This window comes from Rhinolophus sinicus, linkage group LG10, assembly GCF_036562045.2.
Source record: "Rhinolophus sinicus isolate RSC01 linkage group LG10, ASM3656204v1, whole genome shotgun sequence".
Lineage (NCBI taxonomy): Eukaryota > Metazoa > Chordata > Mammalia > Chiroptera > Rhinolophidae > Rhinolophus > Rhinolophus sinicus.
The window spans coordinates 836,256-855,261 of NC_133759.1; the positions used below are offsets into that span (position 1 = coordinate 836,256).

A 19,006-nucleotide genomic window follows, 5' to 3' on the forward strand; every position below is an offset into this window, starting at 1 on the left:
CTCCACAGTGGCAATTTTTTGAGGTTGCTTGTTAGGCAGCAAAAACTACTACACTAACCAAGGATGTACGTGTAATAGTTTTTGCTGCCTACCGAGCAACCTCAAAAATCGCGTTATCTTATAACAGCAAGTATTTCTCTTGCTCTCGAGTCTGTGGGTAAGCTCTAAGTAGCCAGTCGCCACGCGAGGCATGGTTCTCTAACAGCAAATGGCAAGAGAACAAATAAAGGGGAGCAGAAGATGAAGTTCCTCTAACGCCCTCACTTGTAGCTAAGACGCTATCACTATAGCCTGTCATCTGTTGGACAGAGCCAGTCACTGGCTGAACCCAGCATCAGCTGAGTGAGGAAACAGACTCATCACACATCAGTGGGAGGCAATGAGAATCATGTGACAGTGGGCCTAGCAGCTGTACTTCTAATTACAGGCCAGGAATGAAGAATTGGGAGCAATGGGCCAGTTGTCCAGAGGACCTTCCTGCTGACCTGATGACCACCAGCTGTCAGAGGATTTATCCCCGGTTCAAGCCTGAGTTTAGTATGAACAGGTACAGTTCTTCATTGTTCCGCTTGTGTTCACATTAAATTGCACACTAATATCTGTATGTAATTTGTTGTATGATAATAGGTAAGCAACCAACGCAATAACAAAGTTGATTCATGTTTAAAATTATTATTGACACTTTCCATATTACAGCTTTTGAGGCCCAAACTCTGTTGAAGTCTCTATAGTTCTGGAAGAAATCTGATGTGAATTTCCAGTTTCCAGTTGAGTTTTTTATACTCCTTTTGATTTATTCCCTTGCAGTATTGTCTGAAACCCACCAAAGGAAGTTAGGTCAAATTACCATTAATTCTGAGTACACTGGGGTTTGATCGGTCAGTGTCATAACTTTTCTATGAGCTAAGTGTACTTTTATGCAGTAATTTGGTAAATCGTCTCAGTGGATCAGGGCCAATCGCCCACCTTTGTTCTGCCTGATGGATAATAGATTCTGGTGAGCGATGAGGTATCAGTTACACAGCTGCGGCTTCTCTGACCAGTGCCTTCTCAATTACACGTGTCTCTCTCTTCATGGATAAATTGGCACCACACCTCATATAGGTCTTTGCTGAGCTGTTTTGTGTAGTTCCAGCCTCTGGTCCAGGGTGTGTGTGTGCAAAGTTAGTTATGCATGTGTCAGGCCATCTCTGAGCAGGGGGCCAACGTTTGCTAAAAGGCGTACATGGGGATATTGACCTGACACATTGTTTGTGTTCTTTCACGCATCCCTGTGCGATCCTTCCTTCCAGGCGCCCTTCCATCTGTGACAGTTGAAGGATTATGTTTCATGACTTGCAAGCAGCACTTGCCCGTGTGTGATCGGCATGCTGGGAACGTTGGTGACTGTCACTGGCCGCAGCGCCCCTGTGCCTCAGTGGGGTTCCTTCAACATGGGATCTCGCAGCCTGGGCTCTGGACATTCTGGGCCAGAAAATGCTTTGTTGGGGCTTTTGTGCATTGAGGGGTGGGAGGGTGTAACAGCATCCTGGCTTCCAGCCACTAGATGCCATTAGCACATTCCCAGCAGCTTGTGGCAACCAATATTGTCCCCAGACATTTCCAAATGTCCCCAGGGGGCAAGATTGCCCCCACCGAGTCTTGTTGCTTTAGAGATATTTCTGATGAATCGTGATATGTATTATTGCCCCCCTATCCCTCCAACTTGCCAATCTTACCTATAATTGTTGGCCTGAAGATTGACAAAGGAACAAAGGAAATGAGGCTAGTATGTCTCATACCACATACACCGATGAACTTGGGCAGTAATGAATTTACAGGTTAGAAAAATGCGTTTATATCCTTTCACTCCGGTTTTTCATGTAGAGCTTTGTGGGGTAGTGAGGCTCTGGTCTGCCAGCTCCCGTTTCCTTTCATTAGAGATGCCCCCACTTCTCTATTATTGTGTTATTATTGTTCCCTTAATGGTTATTAATGTGAAATACTGCGTGTATCCATTTTCTTTGCTGTGCAAAATACTTTAGAACAGATGTTGCACGTGAACTGTATCACGTCTAGGAAAACTTGCTCTGAGTCAGCAGTTTCTGTAAGTTCGGAGGCTCTGGGGAGCAAGACTCCTACATTTGGGAGAAAATAATTTGGGGTAATTAAACTTAGTTATTAAATGATCTCACTCTAATGTGCCCTTTGGCACTGAGCAAAGACGATGTTTCAAGATGGCGTTTTCTGCGGGAATACTTTGGCTTCTGTGTTCACTGTAGAATCTAAAAGGATTTGGTGAGGCTTTCTTTCTGGGCTCTCAGACTTAAGTTTTAGGGAAAGATCTGAGGTAAAGAGAAGACATGGGTTTTGGCTAACTGGGACTGCGTTCCCATTGTAACCCAGCCTTCTCGTTGGTGACTTTGGCCAAGGTGCTGACCTGAATTGGTTCCCTTACCTGTGATGCAGGCCATACCTTGGATGGAGGTGGGAAGGTGAGCACATCCTGAGAGGGTTGGCGGCACTGACTGCATTTCCTCTTCCCATTCTTTACACTTAGCCCCAGCCGCCGTTGGTCCTGCTCTCAGAGGCGATAGCAGCCTACTCACTGATACAAGGTGTGATCAAACAATACAGTGAGTGTTTAAATAAAAAAGTTTACTACAGTAAAAGACACACTGCCATTAATCCCCTTCAAAATACCCCCCTCACTTTGAACACACTTGTCCCATCATTCTTGCCACTTTTTGAAGCGGTTCTGGACGTCCTCTTTCGTGAGTGTCTTTATTTCATCCTCCATCATAACCATGCTCTGTGTCACACATCACTTCTGGTGTGGCGATTTCTGTCAAATAAAAACATTATGGTGCGTCCTCATTTTCTTTATTCACCGGATCTGGCACTGTGTGACTTCTGGCTCTTCCCCAAAGTCAAAATGATTCAGAACATGGAAGCAGCCACGACAGTGCAGCTAAAGACACTCACAAAAGAGGACTTCCAGAACTGCTTCAGAAAGTGGCAAGAATAATGGAATAAGTGTGTTCGAAGAGAGGGGAAGTATTCTGAGGGGAATTAATGGCAATGTGTCCTTTATTGTAATAAAGGTTTGGTGTTTTTTTAAACATTCACCGCATTTCCTGATCACACCTCGTGTATTCACACAGAAGCTACACACGGATGTTCACAGTGGTTTTCTTCCCAGCAGTCAAAACCCGGTGACAGCCGCGTGCTTCCCAAGTGGATGAGAAGCAAGGCTGGTATGTGTCTGTGACGGGATGGGTTCCCAGAGAACTGTGCTTCGTTACATAGCAGTGCCCACAGACGACATCCTTTATGAGCCGTTTATATGTCATTACTGAAAGATGCTATGATAGCGATGGAGGAGGCAACAGTGTGTGCCGGTGGTTAAGGATGCTGAGCTGGCCGGGCTGTGGGAGGCACGCAGATGTGGTTACACATGAGGGAACCTCTTGTGGGTGAAAATGCCAGGTATCGCGACTGTATCAGTGTCAAGCCGGGTTGTGATGCCGTGCTATTGTAAGATATTGCCGTCGGGGAAATTGAGGAAAGGGAACATGGGATCAATTTGTATGAATTGTTACAACTGCACATGTACTTAAAATTATTACAAATAAAGCGTTGAGTTAAAGATTTCGACCTCGTCCACGACAGCATTGTGGTTGGATCGCTATGGGAATGTAGGCGAGGGCATCGTGCCTGTTTTGGGGACCAGAACACCAGGGAAGGCATCAGGTGAGGGTGACTTTTGAGTTGGGTCTTGAAGGCAGAATAAATATCACTCAGAGGGACAGGGAGGAAGGTTCTGCCAAGCTGGGACAACGTCAGAGTCAGCGCTACTGGGGACACGCGGCACACGCGCCGGGCCATGCTGCCATTCTCGTCTTCTGGCCACAGAGAAGCTTTGCGCACATAATCGGGGGCAGAAAATGTCTGTGGGTGAGCAGACAAGAAGAGCTTCGTCTTGGAAAGTACGAGTTAGTCTGGTATTTCAAAGGCAGTGTTTACTGTTGATTGAGCTTCATTTAATCGACTGAGACAACTGAAAATACACTGACCTTTCCTCACATACTCATAAGCTATGAGAGCCCAACGCAGGTTAGTTAGTTGCTCATTAAATGTTCGCTAAGATTGAGAGAATGCGTTAAAACCACATAAACATAAAAGGTTTGTCAAAGTGCATGGATGAAGTAAGACATTATCACTGTAGACATTTAAAAATGATGTCTGCAATCGGCAACTTCTTGATAATTGACAGGCTGCTCAGGCACCAGGAATAAAGAGCTAGTACATTGATTTTGATTGGGGGGAATTCAGAAATGAGAAGAGTCTGTCCTAGGAGTTAGTAATAGAACTCAGTGTCTCAATTCCAATAATTGAGCCAACTGGCAGTAGCCCCTCTGAAAGGAAAAATGTCCTCGAAAGTTTTCACTGAAATTTATGCAAAATAATGCAAGTAATGCACTGAATTCAGTTCTGTCATGTAGCAGAGAAATAATAGACAAAATCATAAAATCACAGTAGTAACCGTGTTCATCCCTGAGTGTTTGTATTATGATTTCCAGTGCGTTTAATAATTTTCTATAAATTTGTGCTAATGGTTGTCAAGTTTGCAGTGGTCTAATACTCTAGAAATGTCACAGTCACCATATAATTGGAAAAAAGATGATGGTGTTGGTGGTGGCCTTTTCTCTAAGTTGAATGTCTGTTTCTCTCTTTGCATCAATCATGGGACTCGTGAAAAGTGGGGAGAAGAAGGAGACGCTAAAAATCTCCTGAAACGTTGTTAGCGCAAAGGTTTTTCTGATTTCTTTATATCCCTGATGAGCCTAGATGGTTGGTACTGGGGAAAGAGTCGGGGTCTGGCTGGGAAAATGAATGGTTTTTATACGTGTGGGGAGACATTCAATTAGGTCAGGTAACATGGCGACTGATAAAAGGATTCTCTATATGTGAATATCCATTATGCGTTTTTCTTTGAGCCCTTTCCGTCTCCATTCTTATTTTTAAAAGATACACAGTAAGTGATCGTTTTATCTTCTGACTCTGGTTCTAATCTTCCATAACCTTCCCCACATCTCATTTCCAACCACCAAATCACCACAAGCCACCAGAAAAAATAAAAGGAAGTGAGACTTCGTTATCACTGTCCCAGGAGGGAGCTGGTTATCACAAGTTCTTGTCTTTTTATTCCACCACTAGTTATTTAAAGTTTCTGTTGGAAGCAGGGCGATTACTTTGTTCTAGGATCTCCCCTAAGACAAAGACCCTGGTAACCATAGCAGCACAGCCATTTGCTCTCTGGAATCCACAACAATATGTGCCTAGAAATGCTCAGCGCAGCCTCTCCCAGGGCAAGCCTCACTGTGAAGAGTGACAAACTGAAACAATACCTGCTTCTGTTGCCATGGAAACAGGCCTCCAGTCTGAGTGGTCCCGTCCCAGGATGCACTATCCAGAGCTTTGCAAAGATATGCATGCGGGTCTGTACCACAGACTGGTTACCCCGCCCTCACCCCCACCCCAGACTGCACTGCAGAGGTGGCTGCTGGGAAGCTCAGGACGGCCAGGCCACCAGTGACCAGGCTCCTGCGGCCTGGATGGAAGTCGGAGGTCAAGAGGAGCTTTGTCTGATGACAGCTCCAGAGCCCAGTGCGAGACGTCCCTCAGCAGTTAAAGGCACACCTCTTGGAGTGCCAGTAGGGCTGTGTTGTCTAAAGCATATGTGCTCCCCGATTCTTTCCACGAATCACAACTTAGGTCATGAAGCACGGGAACAAAAGACGCTTTTCCTCTGCAGAGCCCTTTACACACGATGCACAGGCCTCCTCTGAAAATAAGCAGAAAACACAGACCCTGTAACCCCTTTTCTTTGGGAGCCTTTTGAAGGGAAGGACACAGCTGGACCACACAGGACAGCTGTCTCGGTGAATTAAGTGGCACTTTTATTAGAAAGCGGCTCATCAGAGTCCTGGGTTTGGGAAGTTAGGTCAAACTGGTAACCTGTTATTACTTTTAAAATTAAGATTAAAAAACGGACGTTGAAAATATTTCATGTGTAGTAGATTGTTTCAGGGAGTCTTCAGGGCTGGTCTGTGAGGCAACACTGTCATTGTCATTCAGCAGGTGACACGGTCCCAGCTCTGAGGAAGTGACCTGGGCAAAGCGACGTCGTCATGCGGACTGAGCCTTGGGCTCACACAGCCTGACGCGACGCCTCCGTCTTTCCTCCTGACCCTCTTACTTTAATCTGCACAACATGTACCCATTAAATATCTTCAGAGAATTTAACCCCCCTGTAGTTTGGGGCCAAACGAAGTGGATCTGTCTGTCCAGGGGCCACATGTTACGCTCTGCATTTGTCACCGCTGTGTGCTTTGTGCACATAAATGTGTCTAAGAGTCCAGAACTGATGTCATGGCTGGACTCGGAGCCCTTGTGAGGAAGCAGTGATGGAGAAAGCCACAGCACAGCCTTCTGACGGCCACTCAGGCAGGCGCAGCAAGGTCACCGAGTCCAAGATGAGGGGACACGTCCTCTGAAACATATACAAGGTGCAGTGTGCATAGGTCACTCGGGGTGCCTGCACCCTGCAACGTGCCCGGGGCCTCCCCATGACCACGGGCCGTGTGCATGTGCAGAGAACATAAGCAGGCCGACTGTTAGTGACACAAATGCAGTATTTTATAAACAAGAGTAGAGGAATTCGAAATGGTGAGTTTGAATGCCAGTTACAACGTTTACTCGCCGTATGACCCAGCTGCTCTACTCCAAGGTGTTGTTTTTTATAAATATCATGGGGATAATAATAATCGCTAAAGTTGGCAGGAGGATCAAATATTATACAACAAGCATCTAATGCAGCCCCTGAGCCCCGGACTCAGTAAAAGTTAGGTGACACTTACCCGTGTGTAAGCCAAAGGTCAAGAGTGAGAAGGGATTCTTAGTTTCTTCTTCAATGACAGGAAAACTATGGAGACAGATGTCATTAACAGAGCAGCCTGGCAGACATGGTTTAAAAGAGAAACGCACACATATGGCCATGTTACAAGACATTCTGATGTTTTTTCTGAGGCACAACTGGCATCGCATTGACCAGTTTCAGGTGTACAATGTAATGACCCAGTATTTATATACATTGCAAAATCATGAGCACAATAGGTCCATTTGACATCTGTCACTACGCAGAGTTACAGAATTGTTTTCCTGATAATGAGAATTTTCAAGATCTGCTCACTTAGCAGCTTTCAAATATGCAGCACAGCACAGCGTTGGTCGCTAGAGTCGTCATCCCGGGACTTGGGTATTTCATAACTGGACATTTGTTCGTTCCTTTTGACCCTCTTCACCCATCCCCCCCATATCCATGAGCCTGGGTTTAGTTCTGTTTTGTTTTGTTTTTTAGATTTCATATACAAGTGAAATCACGTGGTATTTATGTTTTTCTTTCTGATTTATTTACCTTAGTATAATGCCCTCAAAGTCTATCCATGTTGTAACAAATGGCAAGGCTTCATTCTTTTTCCTCCCTGAATAATATTCCGTTGTATATGTACCACCTCTTTATCCATCATCATTCAGCAATCAATGAACACTTAGGTTGTTTCCATATCTTAGTTATTGTAAGTAATGCTGAAATAAACATGGGAGTGCAGATATCTTTTTGAATTGAAGTTTTTGTTTTGTTTTGTTTTGTTTTCCGAATAAATACCCAGAAGTAGAATTACTGGGTCGTATGAAGGCTCTACTTTTAATTTTTTCAGGAACCTCCATACTGTTTCCCACAGCAGCTGCACCAGTCTGCAATCCCAGCAGCAGTGCACGAGGGCTCCCTTTTCTGCACAGCCTCGCCACCACGTTTGTTGATTTATTGATGATGGCCATTCTGACAGGAGTCAGGTGATATCTCATTGTGGTTTTTATTTGCGTTTCTCTGATGATTAGTGATGTTGAGCATCTTTTCATGTGTCTGTTGGGCATCTATATGTCTTCTTTGGAAAAAAAGTATGTGTTGATACCCTTTGCCCATTTTTTATTGGATTTTTTTCCATTGAGTTGTACGAGTCCTGAGTTGTTGCTGACCGAGGCCTCTGAGTGGACACACACATTTATATCTGTACTTATTTCTATATTTATTGGTACATTTATCTTAGATAATAACCCCTTGTTTTATATATATAAACTATGTATACAACTCCTTATTGTATATATAGTTTGTAAGTATTCTCTCCCAGGCTGCCTTTTCATTTTGGTGGAAGGTTTTCTTTGCTGTGCAGAACTTTTTATTTTAATGTCATCTCACTGGTTTATTTTTGCTTTTGGTGTCAGATCCAAAGTAATCATGACCAAGGCTGATGTCCGGGAACTTGCCCCTTGGTTTGGGTGTTACAGTGAAGTCTGTAATCCGGGCGGAGTTCCTTTTGCGTGTAATGTGAGGCAGTGGTCCAGCCTTACCTTTTGCACGTGTCTGTCCAGCTTTCCCAGCACCATTTATTGAAGAGACCGTCCTTCCCCAATGTATACTGTAGGCTCCTTTGTTGTAAATTAATTGACCCTATAGTTGTGGGTTTATTTCTGGGCTCGCTATTCTGTCCCATTGATCTGTGAATGTTTACTATTGTACTCAATATTGGCAACATGCATGATTGAAAGTAAGGAGCCCTTGGGGGTGGCCAGTTAGCCCAGTTGGTTAGAGCGTGGTGCTAATAGCACCAAGGTTGCTGGTTTGATCCCCGCATGGGCCACTGTGAGCTGCGCCCTCCTTCAAAAATAAGATAAATAAAATAAGGTGCCCCTGCCTCTGGACCAGAATTGTATGTTGCCCGACAGAAGCATGAAAGATGATTTAGGAAGATTGAGGCTTGAGGTCCTTTCGCTGACCTTTCATGAAGGTGCATGTGCCACTGGTGACACGCACATGGTCCTCAGGGTCTGGTTTCCAGGCACGGCAGTGCCAGCTGCTTCTGCAATCCCGTAGCAGTGCTGCATGCTGCAGGTGGCAGGACGCTGCAGAGCAGACACTGTCACGCAGGCAGTCACACATGTGGATGTGGACTGAGACTTGGTATTGATTAAGTGGCTGGGAAGGAAAGGCAGTGTGGGAGGGAGACGTGGGAGCCGCCGTCACCAGCCTGAAATCCCCAGCCGTTCAGTTAGCAGCTCGGAGGTGGTCTGAAGGCAGTGGTAGAGGCGATGAAAACGTTTTCCTTAAACACCCCATATGGCACGGAATGATCCTAGAAAATAATCCCCTGTATTCTGTCCCGGTGCCTTGGTTTCCATCCTATTTCCTGCACTTTTTCTGAACATACTCTGATTGCTGCTGCTTTCCAAAAATACTCAACTTTGCTGCCTTTGTGCGATTGTCTATGCTCTTCTGTCACCAAGAGTGCCAACCCTCATAGGGAAAAACGATGTTGTGAAACTGTTCCTTCGCTTTCATGCCAGTGTGGACACCCTGGCTCCTACCCTGAGTGGGAATCTCCTGCCTCCAGAGGCCTTCACATGGCACCTGGTGGCCCCAGCGTGACCGGCACTGTGCAGTGTGGTCATGGGGGCAGAAGGAAGGAGACATCGCCAGGGAGGAGCTGGGGGGGCCCTGGGTCCACTGGGCAGCGGACCTGCCCACCATTGCTGTCCCTGAGCAGCCCCACTGAGTCGAGAAGGTGTCTGCTCCTGGGGTGGCCCCAGTTCCCTGCATGGACAGCTGACTCCGACCATCTCACCTGCTGTGTCTGACTCCAGAAGTGAAGAGATGTCTGTTTTTCACTATGGGCCTCCCAAGCTCAACCTGAGTGTTACAAGAGGTATTCAACTGAAAAGAGCAACAGCGATTTCTGTGGTGCTTGTTACTGCTCTTAATGAGACGCTGCCTAATGGGTCAGTGCTGTTCTGTCCGGAAGCTCTTTTTAGGCTTTGGGGTTATTCATAGCCCTCTGAAAATATCTGATCCTTGAAATAAAATATATGGATCTCAAAGTTGAAAATCTGAAATAAGTTAATGCTTAATGAAATGTCTCAAAACATGAATTTAGCTTTCGTAACTGTAAAAGTGGGTTTGTAATGGATTTTTACAATTAAATAATTTTGTAATGCATTTTCTCTATTTGCAACAATTCATGGGTAGGCATGATCCAAAAAAAAAAAACAACGAAGAAAATTTTAAATTGCATTAGTCACCGTAGCCACATCCTATCAGATGCACAAACACAAATCTCTGATTTTTAAAACAATTTCACAAGAGGTTCCACATGGAGATTGAGTGCTCTGTGATGCCCACGGTAATCTGTGCGGTGGGGACTCTGGACGCTGGAGTCCCCGTGTTGCATGGCAGCCTGGGTTGTCCTTACGAGAGCGGATGCAGGAACAGCACAGCTGCCGTCCTCAGGCTTTTTATGAGTAAATGTGCGACACTTCACTTTATCCCCCGACTTCCCCAGATGGGCCTCCGCTCTGACTGTCATGTGACACTGCTACATCCCCCTTGGGCACTGGTGACTGCTACCACATTTAGGGTCCTGTCCCATTCCTGTAATTGCATCCCTCCTCTTTGAATTGTGTTCTCTTCCTGTGCTTCCATGCACGTCGGTAGGCTTTTACCAACATAACCAGTTTGTGCAAGTGTCCACACACTCAGATGTGAACGGAAATCGTAGCTTAATTGCTTCATGCAACTGCCCTGAACTTTTTCAGGCTCTTCTCCTTCTTGGCAGTGTTTCTGGAGAAACATGGTATTTAGCAGAAATAGCTCAGCGTCTTCCAGTTTTAACAGTACTTTTCTGTTCCATCTAGATAGACTCTTAAATATTCAGTCCGGTTAGAAGTCAGCTTCCTCCCAGGGGACTTCACCTCCCCAAGTAGCATCTGAATGGCGGTGGACGGTCCTCACTGTATCTCAGGGAGGAAAAGCTGTGTGGGGTCTGCCTATGACAGGGTGACGGATCTGGCACCTGTGTTCAGTGGTGGTGTCCTGTGAGTGCCACTCCTGGGCGCCCAGCCCTTTCTGCTGTCGTCGTCATGGCTGGTGACCTGGGCTCTGGTCTCTTAGCTCTGTCGTCATGATGATGCCGCCCCACCTGAGCCATGGCTGGTGTTACAGAGCCACCCTCGTGTGGCTGTGACCGCCTCTGACCTTCCTTCTCGATGACCATCCTTCCCAGACCACACTGGCTGCCCTCTTTTTAGCGGTGATTCTCTGGGCGATCTCTTTAGCCCGACTCAGTTCCGTGTCTCACTCTTCTCCATTAGTGATCCATAGCACAGATCTCTCTGTTTATAACATTTTCTTTCTCTTTATATCTTTCCAAAACAATCCCGATTTCTATTAAAGGAAAAAAAAGGGCATGAAAAACATGTACACACGTCGGCCTGTTGGCGCAGCTTCCGTCCATTGAGCGAGGTCACGTTTGCAGTGCCCTCAGGGACTAGGATCCATTCATCAGTTCTTCTCCGTACAGGACTGGGACGCCGTCGTTAGTTCTGAGGGGAGAGACTGCTCTCCTGTGTCCATTGGGTGCGTTAAGGAGGGCGACTGGCTCAAACCGGGCCGGCCAGACTCTCAAAGGTGCTTGGACGCAGCCCACGTTTATCAGTCAGAACAAAGAGAAGACGGGTTAGTTGTGCAGAGAAGACGAAACCAGGGACAGAGCATCCTGTGCTCCACATCCTTCCCTGTTCCCTGTCCCCGTCCTGTTCCCTGTCCCCGTCCTGTTCCCTGTCCCCGTCCTGTTCCCTGTCCCCATCCTGTTCCCTGTGACCTTGCTCTGTCCTTGCCCTTGGAGTATGGGAAACACTAACTCTTCCTAATACATTCTCATTGTATTCCTGTAAGCTAACTGCAGTTCATTTCTAGTAAATGTAATTAAAGGGTTTTAATGAATATGTCTGCGAGCTTATTTCTTTCATGGCCAAATTGCCTCACCCAAAATGAAGTGGAAGTTTCGGCCATCACTTTGGATGCTGTCAAAGAAAAATTTTTCTGTGATTTTAAAGGAAGGAAACTCTCAGCCTGTAGTTCTGCAGTGTGGCAGCTCAGGCCAGCCGTCCTGCACCTCCAGGGCTCAGTGGATTCCTGTGCTCCTGGTGGGTCCCCTGCCAGCCTCGTGTCACCACCTTCAGCAATTCAACCTCTTGCTGCAATTACAGCCAAACAGAAAATCTGCTTTTCTTGGCTGGCATTTGGACATGCCCTACCTTATTATGAGGAAGCTGCTGAGTATTTCGTTTTAACTATTGCTGGTACTTTTTAAAGCAAAATTGTATCATTATTAATTTCTTATCCTTAAGGGACACAGCGATATTTTCCTGCCCCCTTGGAATGCTGGCCTTGGCACCTGGCGGTTTCCCCTGCCTGCATCCATTTCACTTTCTTCTGGTGGCGGCACTCTGTTGTCCTTCCGGGAGCAACCCCTTCTCAGCGCCGGCAGCGTCGGGCTCCAGTCCAGGAGGTCCAGCTTGTCTGAGACGGTCCCTCAGCTCCCACCTCCGAGCCTGGGAGACCGGGCTTCCTAGCCCCGCGTAGGCCAATTTTCCTTTGGACTGGACTTACTGCATACCCTCCCCTACATGGCTGCTTACTTCAAGTCAAGTTCTGCTGTTTGCAAATAAAGCAGCCTAAGGGAAATAAGTGTTTCCCCACTGAGAAAAGCCAACTCCAATCCCTGACCTTTGAGAGGCCAGTCAGGTGTTCTGACAGAACCATTTCTGCCTTGGCAACTCCTCGGTCTTCTTTAGTTAATGTTCTGTGTCTCCAATGTCGCTGTGCCATGCCTGCCTTTATTCCCATTTTAGAGTTAAACAATTCTTAAAGTTTTTTCATCATGGTAAAAGTAAATGAATTAAGCTTATCCACCCTGAAACTAATCCTTTTTGGCAACATTCTGAATCTTGAAAAGGCAACAAAACAAAACACCAAAATATAATGTAACTTTCATGATAATGTATCTAAAGTAGAGTTATTTCAAAGTGTTTGGAATGTTCAAGATCAATAGCCATGGTTTTCTGGTAAATGGTTTTTTTCCTAGTTATAATTTTGATTGTGGTACAGTTGACATACGATATTATATTAGGGTCAGGTGTGCAGCTCTGTGTTCTATAGCTGCACACCCTACGAAATGGTCACCCTGTAAGTCAGTGACCCTCTGTCATGTGCAAACTTATTACCATGTTGACATATTGCTCTGCTGTATACTGTATCCCTGTGGCTTCTTTGTTTTAAACTGGAAGTTTGCACCTCTGAATCTCTTTCCCTTTTCCACCCAGCCCCTGTCCCATCTGGTAACCATCAGTGTGTTCTCTGTATCTATGAGTCTGTTTCTGTTTTTTTGTTTGTTTTTCTATTTTGTTCTTTGGATTCCACATGTAAGTGAGATCATATGGTATTTGTTTTTCTCTGTCTGACCTATTTCACTTAGCATAATACCATTCAGGCCCATCCATGTTGTAACAAATGGCACAATTTCATTTTTTTATGGCTGAGCAAAATTCCACTGTATAAATGTACCACACCTGCTTTATCCATTTATCTATCAATGGACACTTGGGTTACTTCCTGGTCTTGGACATTGTAAATAGTGCTGCAGGGAACGTAGGGGTGCAGATGTCTTTTCAAATAAATATTTTTGTTTCTTCAGGTAAATACCCAGAAGTAGGATTGCTGGGCCATATGCCAGCTCTATTTTTAATTTTTTGAAAAAATTCATATTATTTTCCATTGTAGCTATAGCATTTACAATCCCACTAACAGTGCACAAGAGTTGCCTTTTCTCCACAGTCTCTCCAACACTCATTATTTCTTTCCTTTTTGATAACAGCCATTCTGACAGGTGTGAGATGAGATCTCACTGTGGTTTTCATTTACATTGTCCTGATGATAAATGATGCTGAGTATGTTTTCATATGTCTGTTGGTCATCTGTGTGTGCTTTGCAGATGTAAATGTAAGACCTGAAACCATAAAACTCCTAGATGAAATGTGGGCAGTAAAGTCTTTGATGTTGATCTTAATGATGTTTTTTGGGTCTGTCTCCAGGGACAAGGGCACCAAAAGCAAAAATAAACAAATGGGACTACATTAGACTAAAAAGCTTTTGAACAGGGAAGGAATCCATCAACAAAATGAAAAGACAACCTACTGAATGGGAGAAGATATTTGAGAAAATGATACATCTGATAATGGTTTAATGTCTAAAATATAGTAAGAACTCATACAACTCAACAGCAACAAACATATGATTAAAAAATAGTAAATACCTTTTCATATAAAAAAATCTGTTATCCAAAATTACTCAACCTGAAATGTAGAGATTGACATTTATTTTCTTTCTTTCATACTAATAAGCACTAATTTTATGCAGCAATACAAGTATTTATAAACATCTGACATTCACAGAAAACATTTTATATGTTTATAACTTTTAAAACATTGGAATAACATTTAAACATATAGAAAAAGGAAGGAATACACTTTTTGTGCACAGGTGTCCATGGACACGTTATGTAAGTGTGTGTGTGCGTGTGTATATGTGCGTGCACACACATCCGTGTGTGTATGCAGTTATTTTTTATTTACAAACACCTGGCAGGTGAATGCCTTCCTTGCGTAGATGGTGGTCCTGTTCCCGCTCCATACACGTTCCTGCTTCTGTTCCTCAAGTTTTCTCTCTAGTGGGGCACGTGGTAGGGTAGGGTTTTAAAATAACTTTCATTTTCATGGAGAATTTTGGCATCAGGCACAGGTATCAGAATAGAATAGTTAATGCTTTTGTAGCGGTGACCCCAGACCAAAAACTATCAAATGGGCTCACCTGTCCCTGTTGACACCTTCGTCCACTCCCACCACTTGTGTCATTTGGCAGTGATTCTCAGACATATATATTTCCTTTGTAAATATTTCATGTAAATGTGTTAAAGTTAAGGCTGTTCCTCTTGTTTAAACTTAACTGTAACACCGTTACCACATCTAACAACATGGTATCCAGTGTGGCAGTGGTGGAATAGCTTACATCAGCTCTACCCTCTGTGGAAATAATTAAAAACTGTGGACAAAGTACAGAAAAAAAAATGTTTGAAGGCATTAAAGAGGCACCAAGAGCAGAGAGAAATGGGAAGAAACAGAACTTTTGAAACAAAAGCGGAACTTTTGAAGGCGAGACCCCCGGTTGACCCGCGTCTCCTTGAGGGCACACGGGACAGACAGCGCAGACAGATGTCAGTATGCAGATGCCACAGGGACTGAAACCGACAGGAAATATGAGAAAGTAGTTAGACCCAGGTTAGGACGCCCCCAAATCTGTATACAGACTCTCCTAAAATGTTCAATTTATTCTAAAAAGTGTAAATGTGCCAAACAAGACTCCCAGGCACCCGGCAGAAATCAACAGATAAAGAAAATATCTGCTGCCAAGATTCCATCAGCTTCCACACTGGAGAATGAGAGATTTGTGCTGAAGTCGAGCCAGGTTGGAACGGTTTGATGAAAACCGGGAAACATAGAAGGGACATACTCGTACATTAAGGATAAAATCTGCAGTCAGGTCCAGGCGGAGGATGAGAAGCAAGACCAAAATAGTCTTGCCCTCACAAAGCCTGATAAAAGCTTTCGCAGGATTAAAGTTATCTGCATACAATATAAATGTGGGCTAGAAACAAAATTCTCCTGAGAAAGCTAACGAGTCTAGCACGTCTACAAAGTATCATCTTCAATTTCCAATATACTAATAATGTAAAAATTACTATACATATGAAAAAATCAGGAAAAGTCATATCCAAGACAAGAAAGATTCTAACAAGACGTATCCACAGGTGACTCACATGGATAAAGGGTTCATAATAACTTACTAAGGTGTTAAATAACTTACAGGAGAAGATGGGCATTATGTGTAAAGCATAGGGTTTCAGCGAAGGCAAGAAAAGTCTAAAACTGAATCAATTAGAAGCCCTAGAACTAGAAAGTGCAATGCTTGAAATTGTGAACAACAGCTGGGATTATGCTCAGGTTAGAGATAATTCAGGAGAAGCAGTGACCTTGAGGAAGGGTTAATAGAAAATTATTGGATGCTGGTCATTATAATGTGCAAGTCGAACTCATGTTGAATTTAAAATCCAGAGTGTGCATACACATACAGAATTACAGTTTGTGAGCTTGCAATATTATATATAGAACTTAACCTTTTAAATTTGGAGGAATTTCCTCTCTTTCCCCCACATTTTTCCTTGATGCATTCATGACTGTTCCAGTGACCGAGGTTTACAATCAGCTTGGACCTGGCTCTCCTGTCACCTTCCATCTTGTAAATCATCAAGTCAGTCTCATTGCAAATGTTTCTGTTCATTCTTTTATCTTTGTTTCTGCTGAAACTCTCTTCTTCCCTAAAAATAAATGTGTCCCCTTCTCCACCTACGAATATAATTTTATAGGTGGATGGATGGGATTGTTGATGGAAAAATGGGTAAATCAGTCTACTTCTTGATACTGATTTTTCAAACTAAATTGATTAAAAAAAAAACTCAGTGAAGTTCAACGTTTTTTTCAGCACCTACAAACGATCAGTTTCCCTGGCAGTAAGTAATTGAATGGAAAGGAGGGTCCTCTTTTCGTCCTCACGGAACTCGGGTCTCCTTGAGGGAATCAGGTGTGTGTGATAGACCTTATTTGTTGCTTGTCCAACAGCTCCACCTTCCTTTCTTGCTATCAGAATCTCCGTGTTTTTGAGGGATGTCAGTGTGTGGAATATCAAGGGGTAAATCTGACAGCTGATCTCAGCGAACTCCTGTGTCTGAACACGTTCAACTCCTCCAATGTGACGTGCAGCCGTGGGACCTTTTCCAGCTCATGAAATGTAAGGAGAAATCAGGGAATCTTCAAGCAGAGCTTTTATTTCCCGATAAGAAGACATAGACTGAGGAGGAGAAAGCCCTTTCCCCACTGCCTCCTAATTTTGAATGTAACCACGATGTCTGCAGCTTGAAATAAGCAATGAGCTTAAGGCAAATGAAACAAAAAACAAATGAAACCCAAAAAGCCACTGGGTCCGGAAGCATGGGCAAATGGAAAGATGGTAAATTAAAGATGGACTTCCTATGAAATGGAATAGCTAGTCCTGTTTTAGCCACTGTTACTCCAGTTTTTGTTATTTGCTGCCCCAAAATTCTTGACAAGTGCAGCTTACCTACTTGGCACAGCTGAACAGCAATGAAAGAATGCATGTGATGTATACCAAAAATTATGCAGGATTATTGTAATCTGAAGAGCCTAACTTAGTAAATTTGTACCTTTTTGAGTCAGAAACACCATGCTGGAAGGCTTGCCTTAAATGGATAGACCTTATTTCTTGCGGGCCCTTAAAGTTTTCCTACATTATGTTGTTATGAAGGTGCATTTACTGGATAACAAAGTTCTGCGTATTAAAATATCCTTTGCTCTCATTATCCCCAATAAATGTGCGATGTGAGTTCATCGCCTCTTAGTGTTCACATTGCAAAGTTTCCGAGTCAGAGAAAGATCTCCTGAGCCCAGGCCCTCTTCAGCTGTTGGACTCCCTGTACACGTGTTGGCCAGGGTCGTCCTTAAATTCCACCGGTGACCAGGAATTGCACGGAGCACGTCTATTTCTATTGTATTTCCCTTACACAACTCTCTGTCTGCTGAGTGGGAAAATGCACTGAGTCAATTCTTCCCACGGATCTGAGAGCCAGTCTGTGGAATTAGTCATGAAGGGGTTGAAAGACAGTTACTATTTCCTCCCTGACACCTTTTCCCATTACTCTCCCCAATTCTGAAGGAAAGATGTCTAGTCAAGTTTTCAAAATCTGAGTCATTTGTGGGCGACCTTTAATAGTTTCTTCTATGTCCACTGAACTAGCATTTATTCAGTCACTTACTTAACGTGACTCATCTTTTCACTTACATAATTTAGGCTTCATCCTAAGCATTCCTTGGCACTAATTCACTAGTTTAGTTCTAGTTCTATTTTTCTAACTGTCATTGTAATAAATAAATATTCAAAAAGAAATGTTCATGTTCAACATCTGTTGAGAAACACTGTACTAAGTATTTTCCTATGAAGAGTCTGGGTCTTACAACCTTCCTGCTGCCCTACTATGTTGAAGCATCCTCCCTCCCTCCCTCCCTCCCTCCCTCCCTTCTGTGTGACAAGACACATTACACTTATTTACCATGAAACTGAAATAGAATGAGTTTGAATCTTTTGACTTCAAGAAGGTTCTCATTTAATGATTCAAGCACCATATTTCTTCTCTTAGCTACTATAGTAAAATGTACATCCTCTAAATTTGTCAAGACATGCTGTCTTTAGCTCCGAAGTCAATGTTTTTTATTCAAATTTAAGATAAGTGAGATAATTTTTATATCCATATGTTATTTAAATTAATATAGGAATATCTCAGTTGGAAGGATAGTTGTTTTAATAATGGAAGTTCATCCTCTTTATAATAAATATAAGACAGACATGGTTGCAATTATTTTCTAGGAAAGAGCTATAGTTAAACAAGGAAATGAAATATATCAATATAATGGTTTTCAAATAAATATCAGTGAACATTTTCAGTGTCACGTAACTGAGAAAATTATTCTCTGATGTGAAATAATAACTGCAATGTGAAGAAAGTCCACAAGAATTTTACAGAGATTGATAAATTAGAATAAAGTAAGGACGACTGTTTGAAAAATAGCTTCGTATCAAAATGAAAACATGCTCTTAGAGTGAAGGAAAAAGCCTCCCAATAAAAAGTGAATTGATATGGGCTCATATATTTCCATTGGAAAGACACGCTTTCTTAGACAAACTTAGCTTTGACCCTAATTTATATTTATTTCGCAGGTGACAATATCTGGATGTAAAATAATTGAGACAACAACGTTCAGCTTATGTAGCGAAGATATGGGCGGGGCTCACATTTTACTGCTTTCACCCCGATCTGTGGTGGGCGGTGAGTGCATGACCGCTACTCAGATGCTTCACTGATGGCCATTTCTGTCAACAGCCCTTTCT

General features: G+C 43.6%; 1 long non-coding RNA gene across 3 annotated transcripts in view; it reads left to right on the plus strand.

The window, feature by feature from the left end:
- Window positions 1–19,006, plus strand: part of LOC141567141 (uncharacterized) — a 176,459-nt gene that overhangs the window by 99,209 nt on the left and 58,244 nt on the right. For all 3 annotated transcript variants that reach the window (XR_012489536.1, XR_012489537.1, XR_012489538.1), the window contains exon 2: window positions 428–547. This is a non-coding gene — a long non-coding RNA (uncharacterized LOC141567141). The remainder of the gene's footprint in view (window positions 1–427; window positions 548–19,006) is intronic.